This window comes from Belonocnema kinseyi, chromosome 9 (genome assembly GCF_010883055.1).
Source record: "Belonocnema kinseyi isolate 2016_QV_RU_SX_M_011 chromosome 9, B_treatae_v1, whole genome shotgun sequence".
In the NCBI taxonomy this organism is placed as follows: Eukaryota; Metazoa; Arthropoda; class Insecta; order Hymenoptera; family Cynipidae; genus Belonocnema; species Belonocnema kinseyi.
Window position 1 is genome coordinate 5,358,893 of NC_046665.1, and position 15,997 is coordinate 5,374,889.

Genomic DNA, 15,997 nt, shown 5'->3' on the forward strand with positions numbered 1-15,997 from the left:
AAGACTAATATAATATAACATAATTATAATATTATCATCAATAATATATGTATATGTTTATATATGTATATATATATATTAGTATTAATATTTATATAATTTATATTTTATACTTGAAATAGCGTAACCTCAGAATATACGCATATAAAGAGGCGCGCGAAGAATTCAAATCATGAGAATCGCCAGCATCGAAATCTGGAAATATTAAAATCTCAATTTCTTCATCTTATGTCAAAGCAGATAGAGATATAAATAGAACCGCCGAAGTGTTTCGACCGGCAATCGTGCACCTTCGAGTTTTTAAATTCAGAAGAGGATAAATGGTTTGCCCGCGCAACCCAGTCATTTACATCGTCTCCTACTATATGCTCACGGATATGGACCTGCGATAGTCTCGTTGACAAGGTAGTAACAATGATAAAGAGAAAAGAGAAATTATATATATTTTTCATAACAAAAATTCATGCAAAGTAATTGTAGAAAGGAGAGGGAAACAAATTTAATTCATGGTACTTCACAGTATTCCTTTTTGTTTTTCGTATGGAGTTTTTTTGATAACTTTTTTTAATTTATTATAATGGTTTAGGGGTTGATTTTCACAAAAATAACATTTCTTAAAGGTCTTTTTTACTTTAAAATTTCCTTGGGTGATTCGACCATATTTTGATTTTGTTCGCAGTGGTTGTATTTTTTCTTTATTAACAAGTTTGTCCTTTTTTGCTTGATAGTTTCGCATCAGTTATTGGGGTTATTAAATTTTGTAATTTTATTTTTTGTATTATAAGAAGTTTATTGTTGAGCATAAGAGGTAGAGGCACCTACGTTAATTAGTTTTTCTAATATCCTCTTCTTGTTGAGACTCTGTATTAGTTTGATATTTTCCTTGAGTAGAATTTTCTGTAATAATTTTTTTTGAGCTTCCTTCTCGGATAAATGAAGGCAAATAGGTATTGGTCGCATTATTCATAATGTTAATTTCTTTAAGTGAATTACTAATTGATTCAACAGAGGATGTTGTGTGTTTCCCGATATTACATAAGGTTAATAATACTTTCAAGGCCGCATAAGCTGTTGCTACTATGAGGCTGTCTGGCACACCTGTCTGCTTAATATCTCCTACAGTACATGTTATCACCCAGGCGATCTCTTTATCTGATGTTCTGATGTGCATAATTGCATGTTTTGGTCGAGAAAGTTTTCTTTCTGTACAGAACTCTCGCAATTTTTCCAAAATATTTATTCCAAACGGGTTGTTCTTAAAATGTCGAATTGAATTAGTATTTTCTTTAAAATTGAAACTAGATTATTTATTGCTGTTTTATTAGCTAAGTATTTGTCGCATGCTGTATTTAGTATCATGAATTTCTCATTCTCATCAGAGAAAGTATTAGATTTGTGTAAAATTTGACCCACCCCCCCTAGTTTTTGTCAAATGTCCACGTTTTGAGACCCCCTGAATTTTAAATAACCCCCTGAATTTTAAATAACAATAATTGTATAAAAATTTTATAAGGAAATTAGTTTAAAGACTATGCAATTTTTAAACAAAATTTCTCATTCAGAAATACATTCTTTTTATTATTGTTATTTAAATTTTTTGAAAATTATTTTATACAGTTTAGAAAATTGAAGAGATTTCTCTGATAAAAGTATTTGTTCATTTCATTAAAAAAATAATAATAGTCAGCAAAAAATGTTCAAACTTTGAAACAAATTTCAATACACCAATCACATCGGCTAGAAATGTGTTGCAGTGTTTTTCGTATATATTTCCAGCTGATTTTGATGGTGTTCAAACTTTTTTGGAAGATTCGAAAATATAATAATTTAATCAATTTTTATACGCTCATGAATCGCGAAAAATATTTAATAGATTGAAGAGGTTTAATACTTTTGGTTCGATTTTACTATGCCTTACAGAAAGTTACGCAATTTTTTTAAACATGTGCATTTCTGTTCCATACAACAAGATTTTTCTTCAGATTGAAATCTTGTACCTTAGAAAGAAATACATATCTTGATCTGATAATGGAATATACAGATGACTTAAAATACTATCAAATCGAAAGTATCTTTGTTTCGCTGAAATAATTTTCTCTAGAAGTTGAAAAGAGATTTTGTCAATTCAAAAGTATATTTAACACTTTAAATACAAATTTTTCTTGAAATAAATGTGCATTTATTTTCCTTAACTTGATATGCTTGAGCTTCATATAATTGTCAATCTTTTAATCTATAGTAATGCATTTTTGATTCAAAAACTCGAATTATTTCTCTCAAAGCAAAATTTATTGGACCATTGACATTAACTATCGTATTAATAATGAGGAATTCAAAAGCACCGGAACTTTTGATTCAAGAGTACTTTTTTCGCAGTGTATGTGTAAAGTTAAAATCATAAAGAAAACATTGGAAATGAGCAAATTCAGTTTATGGAAAAACGACAACAGTTGAAATAAAACGTTGAATAACCAAATTTTTTAAAAAGAATGCGCATTTTTTTAAACGAGACAATGAAATTTCGTCTGTTTTAGTACCAATGCAAGTTACGAATTATAATAATATACATTTATGGGAATGATATAAAATTTCAGGGGATAAACTCGAGTGCGAAGCGCGAGATATGTGATGAGAATGTATTCGTTAAAGCGAAAGGAGCTTTAACAAAAGAGAAATGCATTATCGAGCGCGAAGCGTGAGAATAAAAAGTCGCGCGCCACAGGCGTGCTCAAACTTGCGAATAGTAAAAATTGTCCGATACTCAACAATGTAAATTTGTACAAAGGGTAGGGGTAGTTTCTTCTTTTTTTAAGTATATCTTTTAGTAAGGTCATAAAACTTTCTGCGGTAATTATGATATGTGGTTTTTATAAATGGAAAGAACTGTGTTAATATGTGGCAATTTTTCGTAATTCCGTTTTTGGATAGCGTTGTATGTTTACGCCTTTATCCTCATTATCTAAGATTTCGTCACAAGTGTGTTTTTTTTCTGTAACTGGGACTCTCGTCGCCAATGTTTCTAGCCTGGTCGAGAAGCTTATTATTTTCCTGTGGGGCCGATGGCCTTCTTTCTGACGAACTATCTTTTTGCGGTGGCCTGCTCGTTCCTAAACGCAGTAATAAGTTAGTAGCTGAATCCCAAACTGCTCCTATAGGATGGAAAGTCCATTCAAATACGTCGTGTAGATTCAGCTATTTTATTTATTGAGTCTGTCTAAAATAGGGCTAAGTCTGGGACTAAGTTGGGTAACCTTTGAAACCACTTGTTTCCTCATTGGTAAATGGATGGTAGTAATGTATTGCAATCGATTTGGTTACTTACTGGTGTTAAAACGTGTATGTGGGGAGCCAAAATATGTTTTATTTTCCTAAAATACAGGGAGTTGTAAATAACACTCCTCTGTCTTTCTATAAGTACCCCTACCGGTACGAATTTTACTATATGCACTACCTCGCCTGCTTAAATTGACATATAACCTGGTTCTTTCATTAAATGGAATGCGAACTCACCAGGTGCCTGAGTGGCTAAAGTTAATGAATTTTTTATAACTTGTTGTTTCAATGGACAATGTTATGTCAAAATGTCACGATATAGTTCTAGTATTTAATTAATTAATTAATTAATATATTTTGTTAAAAATTCATATACATTTTTCGAAAATTCATTTCTAGTTGAAAACTCTTTTATTCTTAAATTATATTTTCAAGTGATTTATAAATTTAGCCAGTTCAAATTTCATCTCTTCGTTTCGAAATGTTATTACTTTTCATTTAAGACTGAACAGAAATATATTTTTTTATGACTAATTCTATGCTAAATGAGCATGAAAAAGATTCAGTTACAAAACCAGACTTCAAAACTACGTCCCTTTCCGGCTGATTGGAGATAAGAAATAATAATTGGAGAAAAGATAGATGAAAAAGTCAACTAAATTCTTTCAAAGTCATAGCTTTTTTCTTCTTCAAAATTAAACTATTTAGTAAAAAATAAATTTTTTACTGGAAACTTAATTATGTCAGTTCAAAATACACCTATTTTATAAAAATATTAACTATTTTTTTGAAAATATTTGTTTTAAAATTCAATTATTTGGCTTGATATTCGACTTTTTATTTGATATTTTAACTATTTGGCTGAAAATTAATCTATTGTATTAAAAATTAATTTAATGACAATTAATTTTTTAAAGTAAAAATTTTTTTAATTCAGCTGAACATTCTTCTTTTTTGTCCAAAAATTTAGTATTTCTTGGAAAATTAACCTTCTTGTAGAAAATATGTTAATATTTTGTAGGAAATTATTTCTTTAGTACAAAATTCACGTCTGGGGTTAAAAGATTAATTACTTTATAAAAATACTGGTTTTTGTGTTAAAAATTAATTGCTACAACGAAAAGTATTACAAAATTTTTCCGTTTTTTCAAGAAACTGTTTTTTGGGGTTTAATATTTTTTTACATGAATCACTAATGATCAATAGTTTTCAGAGAAAGAGATAGAGAGCATTAACATTTGTTAATTTTAAGAACAAATTATATAAACAAATGCATATTTTCGGCGTTCTCAAGCAAAAATAAATTGTTTTTTCGTCTGATCTTGCTCAAATTATATTTAACAAATTTAGTCATGCATTAACACTTGCTAATTTTAAGAGCAAAGTATATAAACAAATGCATATTTTCGGCGTTCTCAAGCAAAAATAAATCGTTTTTTCATCTGATATTGCTTAAATTATATTTAAAAAATTTAGTTATGCATTAAATCTTGTTAATTTTAAGAACAAATTACATAAAGAAATGCATATTTTTGGCGTTTTCAAGTAGAAATAAATCGTTTTTTCATCTGATCTTGCTCAAATTATATTCAACAAATTTAGTCCTGCACTAACATTTGTTAATTTTACGAACAAACTATGTAAGCAAATGCATTTTTTTTGCGTTCTCAAGCAAAAATAAATCGTTTTTTCATATGTTCTTGCTCAAATTACATTCAACAAATGTAGTTATTAATTAACATTTGTTAATTTTACGTACAAATTAAATAAACAAAAGCATATTTTCGGCGTGTTCAAGCAGAAATAAATTGTTTTTTTCATCTGATCTTGCTCAAATTATATTCAACAAATTTAGTTATGCATTACCATTTGTTAATTTAAAAAAAAAATTATATAAACATATTGACATTGGACCAGTTTTGAATTTTAAGCGTTTAAAATGAAAGTTCAACACATCTCTCATTGAGAATTGTTTCATTTAAACGTTAGAACAATTACACGCTCGTAAAATAAAATAAATGTGTATGAATAGAACATTTAAGAGAATAGAATTATTTTAATTTACTTGTGTAGTCGTAAATTAATTTTTAAAACTGAAATTTCAACCATTCCGTTTTTAATTCAAAAGTTATCTTTTTCAGTTACATTAAAAATACAAAAACTAGGTTGGAAATTCATGTTTCTGATCGAAAATTCTGGAGTTTAGTTGACAGAAGTTGGGTTGGAAGACGAACTATGTTGCGGAAAACTCGGGTTTTTAGTTTTTTTTTAAAAATAAGAAATCATTTTTTCCTTGGGAAATAAACAATCATTTCTTGATAAAAATTCAATTTTTGTAGAAAACAAAGATGAATTATTCTCTCAAAAATGACGCAGCCACACAAAAAAGGTATGCGGATCTGGTAACAAGACATATGTATTCCTATGGATTTTGGGGCGCTGAATTCATATTCGGTATCAAAAATCACCCATCACGTCATGGTTGAGCCATAACCTCAAAAAATGACGAAAAATCATGCACTGAGGCAAATAAATTTTAAAATAATGCCAGTGATGCAAATTTTCACTTCAAAAACATGTCGACAACTGTGAAGGATCAAGCCTTGCCTGATATCAACTTATTTAACATAACTTTACCCAACAGAACCTGACCTCACCTAACCTGAATTAACAGAAATTTATTGAACTACATGTAAAGCTCTGGAAGCATATTTTCCCAGTAGCACATGTGTGCTACATCGAATGGGTCAACTCGAGCCTGACCTAGAAATAAATCTAGCCTAGCATAACCTAACCTAACCTCACGAATCACAATTTAACTGATTGTGTTGTCCCGTTGTGTTTGCGGTACCGTTTCATTCTGCTTCGGCTTAACCTACATAGAGGTTTAACCTATCCTAACATAACAGAACATGACCTCACCTAACCTGAATTAACAGAAATTGATTGAACTACATGTAAAGCTCTGGAAGCATATTTTCCCAGTAGCAAATGTGTCCTACATCGAATTGGTCAACTCGAGCCTAACCTAGAAATAAATCTAACCTAGCCTTAACTAACCTAACCTAACCTCACGAAACACAATTAAACTGATTGTGTTGTCCCGTTGTGTTTGCGGTACCGTTTGAATCAGCTAGGGCCTAACCTGCAAAGAGGTCAAACCTATCCTAACCTAAAAAAACCTGACCTAACATAACCTAACCTAACTTAACTTCACGTAACACAATTAAACTCATTGTGCTGCCCCGTTGTGTTTGCGGTACCGTTTCATTCAGCTTCGGCTTAACCTACATAGAAGTTTAACCTATCCTAACCTAACAAAACCTGACCTAACCTAACCTAGCCGAATGAATTTCAACCACACGTGTAGCTATGTAAGCGTACGGTTCTCAGTCTTAAATCCTAACCTAACAAAACCTGACCTAACCTAACAGATTACGCTGGCCACCCTTTTCTGGCGCACTTTCATATTTTGACATTAATAGCAGTAAATGTCTGGAGTTTCGTAACCGCTTGTTGCTAGCATTATTCGCCTGTGTCTGTAACCAGGGCTCCTCCACGTGGTGACGGTGGGCAACGGATCCACATTGGCTGAGTCCTTGGGTAAACGGCGTTCATGCCTTCATGGCAGATACAGGTAAAAAGTGTATTACGATGCAGGAAAAAACCCCAGTATCGACGTCTGGTCAGGGTGGGAAAGCGGGCTCTCCGACGTCGTCATCATGCAACCGTAGCTCTTCATCAATGGATCACTTGGTTGGTGTAGAGTCTCATGCTACAAGGAAAAAAACCGCGAGCATTTCTCAATCGTATGCCTGCAAGAATAACTCAGATTCATTATGTTAAATTTGCAGTAAATATGAAGTGAGCAGTTTGCGAAAATCAATCGACGAGGAAGTGAAAAGTTTTTACGAAAAGTGTTTTGACCGTAAATTGCTGCATCAAGAAACAAAATGGGTTCCTCACGTCATTTGCAATTCCTGCAGACTTATGTTGTATTGTCTAAAAAATTCAAACAACGAAAAGTACCGCAAGTACTCTACACCAACCACATGGAAAAAAACCCGTTATTGCGAAGGACTGCTACTTTTGCATGAATTCCGTCAAAGTGTTCAACGCCAAAAATAAAAATAACATTTCGTACATTAATGTGTGCACAGTCACAAGAGCAATTGAAATCAACAAAAATGCACATCAGACTGATTTAAGCGCTTTAGAAGATGATAGAATGGAAGCTGAAAGTCAACGTCATGGAGACGGTAGTGAAACCAGTGATCGAACAGAAAATAGTTCTGGTGATTCCGATGAAAATATCGAAAAAGATGACGAATATGGCGTACATAAAATGAAATTGAAGGTTCCAATATTAGTGTCGCAACTAGAACTGAATGATTTTATTAGAAATCTTGGATTACCGAATGACGGCGCTGAATTTGTCAGCCAAAAGTAAAACATCGGTTTTCAGGTACAAATCGGAATACTGCCCTAAATTTTGCAAATTAAACGTGTCCCACACTTTACACGCGTGTTGATAATCCTCGTCAGAAATGTGGCGATCGTTTAATTTAGAATAAAATGCCTCTTTTGGAGGTAAACTGTCTTCCACTAATTTCTTCCAACTGTCAATGTGGTCGTATGGGAAGACACCTTTTCTTGTTAACAAATTGAATTCACTGTCATTTTTACAAAATGTTCTAGTTATTGTTTTTTCGCTGTCATTGAGATATGAGGCTAATTTTTCTACGCTACTCGGCATGAATCGGAAAAAATCAATAAATCTGAGTTTAACTTTAGTATTTGGAACATCTTTTGTATATGAGATGTACTTTTCTTTATTTACAGGTAGTAAGGAGGCATGTCCCTCAAAACTTTGTGCTAATTCTTTAATGTAAAAATGTGAGTCGTAGCCAAATTATGAAAAAATACTGAAATAATATGAGAGTCTTTGTAATTAATGTTGCAGCTTCTATGTGCTGGACCACGGTACTTATCTGTACAGTGACAGTGGTCGCGATGTTTAACATCACCTTTCTTAAAACCTTTTTCGCAAATGTGACATAATTTTGCATTTTGAACATCTTGTTTTTGCTTAGAAGTTAATTTTTCCATTGGTACTGGATTTTTCAAAAGAGAATTTGCTTTTAACGCTAAATCTTTTAATACTTTTATAAACCATTCAATGCAATCCTTTTCACGGTATACTTTATGTTCTGAGACCGAATCGTTAAAACTGCATTTTGTATAATACGCAACACTAGTAGGGATATGCTTTTAATACACCGTTTTATCTGTTTGTAAATTTGTAACTGGTTCCAGCAAACATTCAATGTCTGCATATACTGCAAATGGTATATTTTCTTTGTATCTGTAATTTTTAAACTTTAATATGTTCCTACCATCCTCCTCTGTTGGAAGCATTACTCTACAATTATTTAGATTTTCACAATCAGCTCTATGGTTAATCAGAGAATTTTCAAGTTTAAAGTGACACAAGCACCTATCACAGAACCATGTGCGATGATCGTTTTTAAAAAATTGAGATCTTATGAGTCGAGGGAGATTTTTAATCCATGCTAATTCATACACTGGATTACTTTCATGGTCATTATTATCATAATCAAAATCAGTATTTTCAATCATTAGCAGGTGAATTGTAAGACATTTTGATATTTCATTGCTTATATAAAGGGGGACAATCTCATCCTTTTTCCTATTTTCCTCATATTCTATACCATAAACATTTATACGCAATTGATTCATTTTTTCAAATTTTTTGATATCTTGAAAAGTGACGGGAAAGTTGATTCCATCACGTTTCAAGAGCGTAACGAAATGTGGGTAGGAAGAGACGCGATCTATGTTCTTGTCAGCAGGGCAAAGAGTGGCCATTACCGACCAGAGAAAACAGTATTCATCACTGTTCTCAACACTTACAACTGCTCTTTTTTCTCTAATAAATTTAAGTAATCGCACAAAAGATGATGAGTCTACTGCAAAAGGTGCGAATCTATTTATATTAACATTTAAATTTATAATCTCTTTTACTCTTCAGCCAGACTTTTTTTGCTGGAATTCCTCTACTTTAGTTAAAAGTTGCTCTCTAACCTTACTTTCAAACCATTCATTTATTTCGGTTGATTCTAAAATAAGTTCATTTTAAGTATTAAAAAATTTTATTGATTAGATTTCCCTACCCTCTTCTATAGCACTAAATTTTGCTGCAAGAATAGCAGTCGTTTTTAAGCCCCCCACAAAAGTTTTCAAAGCATTTTCTAGTCTATGTGTAATAATTGTTTTTGAATCCATGAAAAAAGCATCTAAATCTTTATGTGTTAGATTTATAACCAAACCTGTTCTGACTCGACTTTTAAAAGCAGACTACAGATCCTGTCATCTGATTCTGTCTCCTTTCCTATCCAAACCTTCATTCACGCCAGTTCCACTCTTCGGAAGTTTCTTGAATGTGCGGTTTTTGCATGTCAGTAGACCAATTGTTGACTGCAATTTATTTTTTTTTCCCCAGAGAGAGATGCTCCTTTCCCAGCCTCAGAATTTTTTTTAACCTCCGAATATCCTGTGTGCACTGATGTGTCCAGTAGGCGATTTCGGAAGTTGTTGCATTTTCATGCAATACTTCATAGGCATCTTCATCAATTTGAATAAGTTTCTTGCAGTCCAGTGAGTCCATTTTGATTAATCACTCGATGGCTAGCAGAACACTAGAAACAAAATTTTCGCTATGAAGTGACTTTTCGACTCCAACAATTTCACAAATAATATTTTCAAAGAATTGCACTGAGTTTAAATTTAAAAAAATGTAATTTAATTTGATTTTAAATTTAAATAGTTTAATATTTTTAATATCGTTTAAATTTTAAAAACCATAGAAGGTGCACTAACCGATTTTTAAGAGACACAAGGTTTTCTATCTTCACTGCACATGTGGAATATGTTGACGATCGTGATAATTTTCTAAAAGAATGTTCGCAAATTTTTTATAATAAATTGTAGAAAACACGAAAACAGTTCAAAATCTCTGTATTAATTTTCACTTCACTTTTTTAGGCAAATAAGACAAATTAGACAAATAAGTATCTGCACACACGTAACTTATCATTATTTTTTGTGCATTTTTAGCGATTTCTGGCGGATAAAAAAAGAAACTTTGAACATCGATAAAGTCGAGATCACGTGACTAAGTTCGTTCATGAAATTTTTGTGTGAAATGATTTAAATTTTGTTGGTCCTGAAAATAAAAGATAAATTTCAAATTGGAAATATGTCAACCTCAGCAATGTGCTAAACCTTACTCGTTGGAGTTCTCCAACCAACTTCCATAATTTTTGACGTTGAATCGATCAGCTGATAACTATTGTTGACAGTGAACCAACGAGCGGGACTCAGCGTCGGGTTCGCCTTGTCTTTCGCCCCCGAGCGAAATTTTATTTTTATTCTTAGGATTGTTTCACACCAGTACAAAAAATCCACAAGAATATATAACCATTAGAAATTTTAATTATTTTCTGAACATACACATTTCTCAAGATGAAACTTGGACGGATTTTCGAGTATCACATTCTAAGATGTTCCTCGATTTTTTTAAATCGAAGCATCTACTTTATCGATGTTAAAAGTTCATTTCCTATTCCTGTAGTATTTCACTAGAAAACTTTCTTCGCAATTATGAACATTTTGATATATATACAAACGTTGCTTAGTGCTTTCTGTATAACTTCCTAAATCCTGAACACGATATCTCAATCTATGTGGAGCTATTGAGGACAAAAAAAAATGAAAATCATTTCATTCTCTACACAAAAATTTCATGAACGAACTTAGTCACGTGATCTAGACTTTATCGACGTTCAAAGTTTCCTTTTTTCTCCGCTAGAAATCGCTAAAATGCTCCAAAAATAATGATAGATTACGTGTGTGCAGATACTAAATTTTTTATTTTCAACGAATGTGCAAATTTTATTGCTTATATTAATTTTTTTAAGGTGTACACGATTAATTTCAAAATTTGAGTCAGTGCTCAATACACGCGAATCAAACAATCTGAAATGCATCAAACCAAACATTATCTGCAAAGTGCTATAACTCGAATGGTAATATCCTATTTCATCAATTTATAAATAAACTTTCTTTAAAATTATAAACATATTGATGTATAAATACGTTCTTTAGGGCCTTTTATTTAATCTGACAAATTTTAAACGCGATATCTCAATTCGTGTGGACACCGTGAACACCAAAAAAAATGCTCATAACCGGGAACTAGTTTAGTCACGTGGTCACCGAAAAAAATGCCCTTGAGATATTTTATATCCCTGAAAGGCCAAGAGAAGAGACAATGCGAGCGTCGAACACTGCGGTTGAACAAACGTATTACTTATCCACTACCATTACTGACCGATGCGGTGGGTATAAAACATTAGTCAAAACTTCAAGTCATATTAAACAAAAATATCGAGAGTCTCGCGCATTAAGCAACGTTTCTCTGAATTGTCAGGGTGTGCCAATTTACAAATGGACCTCTACGTGACAATTTACAAATGCACCTCTACGTGACTTTTCCGAAGCCCCCAGCGTTCATAAACCCCAGCATTAACCTCGTAAATCGTCTTTTAGTTCCAAGAATCATACCGACAACGTCGCTCAACTTTGATATACGAATCGCGTGCCAGAGGTTTGCAGGATCTAGCAACAAATCTTCGAAGTTTTGAGTCTTTCGGCATTCATACTGATTGTTATCACAAACGAATCGCGTGCCAGAGGTTCTGAGAACCTAGCAACGAATCACCGTGTTGAGAACTAAAGTCCCGGCGGCTGAGACTTTCTGTCGTCGGTAATTGAGTCGTTTCCAAATAAAGTCCGTTGTGTTAACGTTCACGAAAGAACTCAAGTGTGGATGGGCCGCTGTTTAGGGCCTTGTATCGCAATACCCCTTGTGAAACGTCTTGTGTATCGTTCGCCCAAACAAACATCCAGTAAAGTTTCGTCGCTGCCTTACACTATACACGCAGATCCAATCGACAAATCAACTCTCTCTTTCCCTTTCTTGCAAAGGAAGGTTCATGTAAGTTAATATTTTTATAACAGTAATCTTTTCTATAATCTTTATAATAAACCTTTGATGAGTCCACTTTTCTCTCATTCATTTAATAATACCGAAATTGACACAGTTCGCACAGAACTGATAAGTGACAACGTACCCACAAACAAAACTAAATTTCCAGGCCTTACCACCCTGACATAATCAGCACTCTGGTCTCTTTTTCCAAATTTTCATTCTACCCTCGCCTATTTGCTCGGTACGTAACAATACAAAGATTATATCCTGGGTTGTTAGAGAATACAATATTGCCGAATTTTGAGTACTGTTATCAATTGTTCTATTTGTCATGTCTTCATATAAAACTTCATATTTTTTAAAGCTGCATACATCGTCTGGTAATGCGTTCCAAAATGTTTGTTCACCTTCTCTATGCATACATTGAGTTTCAGTAAGTGAACAAACAACTCCCGTCTGTATGTGTATTTTATTTGTATTTATATTTACTTGGGCATAATGTTTTAATAATGTTACTTTGACTTTAGCCTGAACTATAACGTTATACCAGGTACCAAAAGGGTCTGAGAACTGGGTACCTGAACAATATCCATTTTGTTGCAAGTCACCTGCTAATAGTACTGTATGATGTGAGGTCGTATCAAGTTATGATTTTGATAACTGTGCTGTTGCAGTGATAATGAGAGTTCTTGCTAAATGCATTTTCTCACATTCATCCTGAGTAACCTTGTGTATGTACTGACTCATACCGTTACTTAGTGCAGAAGTGTGAGAGTGTAAACCGCAGTATAGAATTGTACGATCAATTTCAACTTTAGATTGTATAACTCTTTGTAATGTAAATCGGCTGATTTGTATTAATTGGATATATGTTGGTGATATATGAATTTGAGGTTTGGGTATGTCACATTCTCCTACCTCTAACAGCGATAATGTTGTAATGTTTAACTGAGAGGACCCACAATCGTATCCTATGAAGCCTTCCATTAGGTTCGTCCTTGACACCACCCACATGATCACTAAGAAGCCGCCTATTGCAAATTCCATTATCTGGAAGAGTGTTCTTTTATTATATAAATCAATGTATTTCTCGATCTTCTGTCGGTGAGCGTAGTCCATTCTCGAAATCCTTTTTTTCTGCAATTAGGTTAATATTTTTCTTATTGTGTGTCGTTGATAGGTATTCTGGGTAGTTTAAGTCTATTTATATGGAATATTTTTGTTTTATTTTTTACATTCTTTTTCACATTGCCTTTTGCTAACACATCGAAAACTTCGTATGGTCCCGAATATTAGTTTGCAAATTTGCGTGTTTTCCCACCTTCTAATAAGAAAACATTATCTCCTGCCTTCAAGTTTTGTGAATTAGATTTTCTATCATAGTAGACATTTGACTTCTCCTTTGCATATATTACGTTATTTCGGGCTATTTCGCGCATTTCATGTAGACATGTTATTAATTTTTTCAAGTAATGATCATTTGTTTCTAGTTTTTCATGAAACGCGCTAGTTTTCTGAAAATTAGATCATATTGAGTACACTTTGTTTCTTCGTGTATGCTTGTATTGTATGAAAATGTAGCAAGCTCTAGCCAATTATCCCATTCAGCATTCTTGCTGACAACCTGCTTTAAATATTCGCCTAAAACATAATATGACCTCTCAATAGATCCGTTAGATTGAGGGTGAAAGGCCGTGGTTCGTTGTCTCCATTGGGTTTTTCATATTAATACGTATAAATTTTAGCTGGTACTGTAAGCATACTTGAATGTGCTTCTGGATGTCAATTTTTATGTTTCCCCAAAAATAATTTTGACGTATTCTTATATATCATAAAATTTTGTAATTCCCTTGTGGCCGCCTATTGCAGAGGAATGAGCTTCTTCAATTGATTTGATACGTTGATCTTTTGTGGGATATTGTGTGATACCCATACATATTATCATTTTTGTACATGATTCGGCAAAAGTTGCATCAAATGTTGTTAAAACTTCATCCCAAAGTAAATGACTAACTTGAGTAGTTTTAGCTACAATAATTGTTTTTAAATTTAATTTCATTGCTAATGAATACAACGAAAACATTGTTAATTTTATACTTTCGAAAGTTTCTCTAAGATTCCCTTCTTCGATAAGCAGACCTATGTGGTATTGTTGACCCTTTTTAATGTATGTTGCGATTCTTCTTTGAAGGTTTGCAAATTTTTGTAAATTTCTCTTTTTACTAAAGCTCTTGAACCGTTATCATGAGGGCTTCCGTCAACTAAAATAAAATATGTGTAACTGTCTTTCCGCATTGGTGTTTGATCATCGCATTCTATTATGTTCCTTCTTGCTGTGCTTCGTTTAACTGATAAAGTATGGGGTGGAGGGGGTTCGGATGGGGACTTTGATAGAAAAATACTTTTATCCTGTGGAACTTTTTGTTTTAAGACTTCCTTTATTCCATATTTGTTAAGCGGTTTTGATTCCTTTTCATAAAGAATTATTTTATCTGTTTTATCTACAGGTTTTTGTTCTCAACAGAATGTTCAAATTCCTCTTCCCGTTAATCATGAGAGCTATTAGAGCTTTCGTCATTTGTCAATAGGTATTGCAATTCTTCTTCTTTCCTTCTTACACGTTCTGGGTTATTTTTCTAAATATAGCTTCTCTTCTTGGATTCCTTTTTGGAACATAAACTGGGTAAAAAAGGATTTCTTCAAAATCCTCTTGTTAATTTCTATGAGTTTTCAGGAGTTGAGTTTTCTGACTTAACTTTCTTCGTATATTTTTATTCTTAGTTTCCTCGGCTGGAATATATATTGGATCAGACTGAATTTCCTGGTCAAAATCTGATTTATTATAACATTTTCGCTTCTTCTTAGCTTCTTTCTCATTAGTTTTCTCTATTTTTAGAGGTCTACCTCTCCTTCCTTTTTTGGAAGAAGGCCAGTTTTTACTTCTAAATTCAGTGATAACTTTCCTTGGCCTGCCACGTTTTTTTGCCTTTACCCTTTTTGCAGATTGTTTCTCTTCTTCGCCTTTTTCGTTTTCTTTTTCTTCATCTTCTACATCTTCTTTTTCTATTTCTTGGCTAGTAGATTTTTTTATTTTATTCGTATGATTAGTTTCCTCATTCTTGCTTATTGTTTTTTTATTTGCTTTTTTAATGCTCCCCTGTTATCATGGCGTTCCATTGTAACGCTAAATTATTATCATTGAATGGATTATTTATAAAATGATAAATTATATTTGTCAGATTTACAATTGATTTTTTAAGATTTATAAACTCCGACGTCTTCTCACTTGCAGACCGAAGTTCTGCCTTTTCTTTTTTATTTTCAGATTGCCTAGATATTAATCCATTTGCTTCTATATTATTACCAGATTCAAAAAATTCAGACTTCGTTGGTATCATATAATTTCTTATATTTTGATTTTCATGATTATTAATGGGGTTCCTAGACAAAGCGTCTCCGTTAATGTTAGTCTTTCCCGCCTTATATACATCATAGTCGTACTCGGCTAATTTTAATTTCCTCCTCGTAACTCTCGAGTATGGGTCTTTTGAATTCTGAAACCATACTAATGGTTTATGATCAGTAACTAATGTAAATTTTCGTCCATAAAGATAAAGTCTAAATTGTTGTACCCCATGAATAAATGCCAAA

The 15,997-nt window shown here is 32.7% G+C and overlaps 1 protein-coding gene across 1 annotated transcript in view; it reads left to right on the top strand.

The window, feature by feature from the left end:
- Positions 1 to 357: 357 nt before the first annotated feature.
- LOC117180394 overlaps positions 358 to 15,997 on the top strand; it is a 49,958-nt gene continuing 34,318 nt past the window's right edge. Inside the window, exon 1 of the mRNA XM_033372882.1 lies at positions 358 to 405. The gene's annotated coding sequence lies outside the window, so the exon portion shown is untranslated. The remainder of the gene's footprint in view (positions 406 to 15,997) is intronic.